Source organism: Tupaia chinensis, unplaced genomic scaffold (assembly GCF_000334495.1).
Source record: "Tupaia chinensis unplaced genomic scaffold, TupChi_1.0 Scaffold000622_1, whole genome shotgun sequence".
Taxonomy (NCBI): domain Eukaryota; kingdom Metazoa; phylum Chordata; class Mammalia; order Scandentia; family Tupaiidae; genus Tupaia; species Tupaia belangeri.
Window position 1 is genome coordinate 449703 of NW_006160142.1, and position 6000 is coordinate 455702.

General features: G+C 39.2%; 1 protein-coding gene across 3 annotated transcripts in view; it reads right to left on the reverse strand.

Moving 5' to 3' along the window:
- The window catches only part of LHCGR (luteinizing hormone/choriogonadotropin receptor), a 67872-nt gene that overhangs the window by 23416 nt on the left and 38456 nt on the right, over positions 1-6000 (reverse strand). The gene's annotated exons all lie outside the window — the stretch shown is intronic.

Genomic DNA, 6000 nt, shown 5'->3' on the forward strand with positions numbered 1-6000 from the left:
ATGTCATCAGCATCATCATCATCTTTTTTTTCCCTTGCCTTTTCTTTCTTTTTTCTTTTCTTTTTTTAAAAGCCTGGTCCTGTTTGTCCCAGCTTTCCAAAGAACAACTTTCAACTGTTTCCTTTTCAGCTGCTCATCTCTGTTCTTACTAGTGGCACACAATAGAATGCCCTGCCTTGTTTTGATTAAAAGGGTGGCTTCCTTACTTTGGAGAAATTACAAATGTGAGTGGGAGACCTCATGCTGTCAGGTCTGCACAATGCTTTTAATGCCCTTTAAAAACATCTGGAGAGCCACTTCAGATAACTTTTTTCGAAAACATCATGGTGTCAGAATTAAATGAGAAGGGCTTCTTTGCCATGAGAATTCTGTCATGGGCACAGAAATGTAAGTTTTTTTCCTTTCTTTCCTGGTCCTGTTTGTCCCAGCTTTCCAAAGAACAACTTTCAACTGTTTCCTTTTCAGCTGCTCATCTCTGTTCTTACTAGTGGCACACAATAGAATGCCCTGCCTTGTTTTGATTAAAAGGGTGGCTTCCTTACTTTGGAGAAATTACAAATGTGAGTGGGAGACCTCATGCTGTCAGGTCTGCACAATGCTTTTAATGCCCTTTAAAAACATCTGGAGAGCCACTTCAGATAACTTTTTTCGAAAACATCATGGTGTCAGAATTAAATGAGAAGGGCTTCTTTGCCATGAGAATTCTGTCATGGGCACAGAAATGTAAGTTTTTTTCCTTCTCTTTTGCCTTTATTACAATAGCTGTACCTAACTTTAAAGCATTGTTTGGGTACTCTATTCAAATGTCAGTAATTGTGAATCAAACAGAGAGCACAATATCTTTTTATTCAAAATAAGATTCAAGCTTTAAAAATTAATCACAGATGATACTCTAATTCTGAATGCTGCCTTAAAAGGAACTCCAAATATTCTTGGGGCTCTAAAAGCATTTATGGGGTTATTTAACAGTGTTATACATTCTTCTACATTATCCTGTCAAATTGTGTGGCCACCTAGTTTTCAGATGATTTTACAAAAGCTTAATTTATCTTAACAGATCCTCAGGGCTTCCAAAAGTGGTCACTTTACCAAAGGTCAAAACCTTTTATTTTAGAAAATATGCCTATGGTGGTATATCTGTAAGCATAATTTTATTGAACGGCTATACAAATAGTATCCTAAAGAAGGGGGATCCTAAATTCACCATTTTCTTTCCTGTGTGGCATTTTGCTCAAGTCTTTTTGTATCTGAATACTTTGTCACGTGTGAAGACACTTCTGTAGTGGATGCATGGCAGGGGTTGTCTAGATAACTTTTGTCCACCACTGCTGTGTTTTAGTGTGTATCAGGGTTCTCCATTTCTATGGGGCTCATAGTCTGTATCACTTGGGATCTCTCTTCCCTAACATAGGCAAGCCTCCTGCCTTTCCGTAGATGGGGTTTTCATGTTTCCTTTCACCTCAGCCAAGTTGATATCAACTTAGATGACTCCACGATATGTAATAATAAAGAGGGTGACAGGTATTAGAAAGATGACAGTAATGATTGTAATATATTGAATAAAACTTTTGAAAAATATACATTCCGTAGTGATATTTAAAAAGAGACAGAAAGGAAAACAAGAGAAGCCCTTTAAAAAAAAAAACAAAACAAAAATAGAAGGGTCAGCACTCATAAATGTAGAGAAATGATACAAGGTCAAAATTACAATTTTGAAACTCTTTCTATAATAACTGAAAAATCAATAGGTGCTGAAACTATTGGGAGAGATATTGTCAGTCAACTGAATAGTTGTACCAAATCAAAGTAACCCACAAGGACTTACTTACTAATGACAGAAGGAGAAATGTGCCCTTCCAACAAAGAGGTTTGGTGGTTACCACCTTAACCAAGCAGCTAAGTAGTAGGACAGTGTGTCATAATGACATTCTTCCTCGTTTGATGCAATGGGAGAAACAGCATCCCCTAGAAATATTTGACCTGAGTGTAGTCATGGCAGTGTAGCCAGATGAATCCAGACAACAGGCCTGGACTTCTGAAAGATTAAGTCAATTATAGAACAGAGGAAAGCAGGGGGATAATTTGAGGGTGAAGGGAGGTGTTGAAGGTGAACTTGGAAAGACTAAGAGACGTAACGGCAAAAATACAATGCTAAACTTTGATTAGATCTGGGTTTTTAAAAAAAATCTATAAAATCCATTTTCATTTGAATAAGGACTATAGGTTGGATGACAACATTAAATTTATGTTGATTTTCTTAGGTATTGGGTCATCGGAGAAATCATGATGTATTTTTCTATGCAAAAATGCATCATGACTTCCTCAATGACCCAATATAATGGCATTATAGTTATGAAGAATGTCCCTGTTTGGGGGAGATACAGCTGAAATATCTATATACTTTTGGATGGTTTGGCAAAAGGGAGATGTGTTATATATACTCACCTGTATAGAGATGACGTAGGTGTGGCAAACTGTTAATAGTGAATCTAGATGAAGTATATAGGGGTGTTCATCATATTATTCTTTCCATTTGTTGGTATAAAAAGAAAAATGGAGGACCAGCTATAGCATGATGGTTAAGGCAACAGGATTCCACATGTCTGACTTTGTGGTTCAACCCAGACCCAGTGGCTTGAGAAACATGCTAGGCATGTGTGCATGCATGCTCAAAATCCCCAGAGGAAGGAGAAATGGAGGAGAAGGGATTGTAGCATGAACATTGACCACGGGGGTTCTTTCTCTCTCTGTCTCTCTCTGTCTGGCCAGTGCATGTACCCTCTGGTAAACATTAAAGAGAAAAAAGAGAAATGAAAAGTGACTCTATTTGTCAGTGTAAAAATTTCAAAATTAAAAAAAAAAAACATTTAAAAGGAGATGAGGCACAATGTTTTCAAGATGGTCTAAAACGAATGGCTTGTTCCAAGTTACCAAATATTAGCTTTAATTATGGTTAATTGTGGTAACTGTGTAGTTGGCATAATGTGACTGGATTTTCACAAGGAAGTATTAATAACTCCATTCAGTAGACAGAGTCTGAAACCTGTTGAGGTGGTATGACTTGTCTAAGGCTGTCTGGCTGATTAGACTCAAAGCTAGAGCAAAAGCCTGAGTTTCCTACTTTAATGCCCAGCAGTCTCTCTGCCATGGTTTGTCATGGGTGCAGCCTGAAGTCTTGTCATGCTTTGCCAGACATTCCTTCTTTGAAGGGGCCTAGGAAATTAATGGCTGTGACCTTTCCTTGTTTTTATGGAATTCAGATGAGCATCAAGATTGTCTCTTTTTTGAGACTGGTATGACCAGTCATCTAGAATATTTTAAAGGGGGTGCAGCTAAATTCTGCTCACTCAAGGGGGCTATTTCAAGGTGCTCTCTTGAGGAGATTTAATGAAAAGCCAAAGTGGCTATAAAGGGACATAAAAGTATAATGCATAGTTTTAACATTAGCCCTACTGAGCTTTGTCAGAATCAAGGAAGTGTTTTGTTTTCATTAAATGAGCTCACAGTTGGTAAAGATTTGGGTGGGGGGTTAGGACAGGTTCCACATAAAGCACAATCTCAAAAACAACTAATAATGAAAAAAGAGAAGGCTTGCTTTCATTATTTCCTAATTAGGGAGTTGAACTTTATAGCTGAGAAAAGAAGGCTTTCCTCTTTAAGTGTAATACCCTTCTTCCAGCAGGGTGCTCCACATGATCCTTCCCTTACAGAAGGGCCCATTCAGCTGAGAACAAGTGCCAAACAAATGACTAATCTTTCTCTTTCCAGATGAAAAGCCCAGAGTGAGGAGGGGGATGGAAACACAATGCCCCACAGGCTGTCTGGGAGAGATGGATCACAATCCTCATTAACTTCAGAGGTGGGGCAATTACACCCTGCTGGTATGCACCATTCCTCTTAAAATCATAACCAACAGAAGTTAATGGCCCTGTAATAAGAATCCCATGTAGCTCTTGTACGCACATGTTGAAATGTGATGTGTGAAAAGGAAGCTTTGGTTACTCTTTGAGTCTGGTGGGGTGGTCCAACCTTGTGAGCTCATAGTTTCTTATGAATTATCCCAACAATCATTTTCTTCTTGATCCTATTCCATATCTTCTGTCTTTTCCTTCCTACTCCACTTCATTCCCTTCATTATACATTTACATGGGAAATACTTTATAGACAGCTAGCAGAGATGTATTGTCTGAGGAAAGTGGTTGGGTAAAAAGACTGCAGAGAAGTATTTCTAGGATCTGGAGAGTCTCCTTTCTAGTCTTGAAGAATTTCAACTAAAAAAGTTGAGTTATTTTGAAATAAGTTTTGGTTGCTGCTCTGTATTCCTTTGGTTGCAATACTGTGAGCTGGGATTTTGTTGATCACAGTTTTGTAACACAACAATTACGTAAGTAAAATTATACCTACACAAAGTAAAAGTTCTATACAAATGTAGTGTACCATTAATACCAACTTTTTCTTTATAGAGAAATTTTTTCTACAGGGCACATGTGCTTGCCGGAGAGATAGAGAGGCAGAAAACAAGAAACCATCTCCAGGGGTCATGGCCACACTGCAATCCTTTCTCTTTCATTTTCCTCTTGGAATTTTGGGCACGCCTGCACATGTGCCCGACGTGAGGTTTAAGCTTCTGGGTCCAGGACTCGAACCTTGGTCGACTTCATGGGAGTCCAGTGATGTAACCATCATGCCATCTGCTGGTACTCGTTAATATCAATTTTTAGAATACATGTATATAAAAGAGAGTTCTCTAAGTGATCTCTCCTCTTGCTTTACATCTATCTCTTCATTTCAGGTCATTCCAATCCATGTTCTCTCTTTTTTTTGTTTAAAGATAAACTCATATATTGACTCATCACAATCCTGCTATAGGCTGTAAATAAAGCAGAAAGAGTGAGAGCAATATGGACGTGAGAAGCAAAACTGAATGTGGATCACTGGGCTTTAGATATAAATAAAAGAGACATGGTACCCAAGATGTTGCTTCTGAATGATGGGGCAAAGGAGGGCCCTATGAGAAAACAGGTGGCAGAGATTCCAGAGAGAAGGAAGTTAGGTAGGAATATGGTAAATAGAATGGGTTGAATTATTCTTTTTTTTTTAAAGAGGGTTTTTTTCTTTTTTCTTTCTTTGCTATAGGGCACATGCGCTTGCTGGAGAGACAGAGAGAAACAGAGAGACAGAAAACGAGAAATCACCCCTCAGGGGGTATGGCCATGCTTCAGTCCCTTTTCTTCCAGTCTCCTCTTGGAATTTTGGGCATGCATGCACATGTGCCCAGTGTGAATTTTAAGCTGCCAGGTTCGGGACTTGAACCGTGGTCAACTATGTGGTAATCCAGCCATGTAACTATTACACCATCTGCTGGTCCCTAGGACAAATTATTCTAGTATGGTGTCCCTCAAGCTTTAATTTACATGTGAATTACTTGGGATCTTGGGAAAAATGCAAGTTCTGAGTCAGTAGGTCTGGGATGGACCTGTATTTCTAGCTAGTTCTGAGAAGATGCTGTAGATGCTAGTCTATGAACCTTACTTTGAGTATCAAAGTCTTAGGTAACAGGGGAACCAGCAGTTAGCGTAATGGCTATGTCGCTAGACTCCCACGTAGTTGACCACAGTTCACGCACTGGACACGGTGGCTTAAAACTCACGCCGGGTGCGTGTGCGTGCATGCCCAAGATCCCGAGAGGAGAATGGAGGAGAAGGGATTGCGGCGTGACCATCCCCCATGGGGGGTGATTTCTCGCTTTCTGTCTCTCTGTCTCTCTCTGTCTGGTAAGCGCATGTGCCCTATAGCGAAAATCCCTCTAAAAAAAAAAAAAAGTCTTAGGAAACAGTATAAAAAGGATAGGGCCTCTGAACTTGGTAACCTGATGAGAAGCTGTCAAATAAAAAGACATAATTTTAAAGAGATATAGGAAACATTGCTTCGGATGGTACATAGATACACAGAAATAAAGTAAAAGGAACCTAAGGGAAGATGAAAAATTAGAGGGAAAGA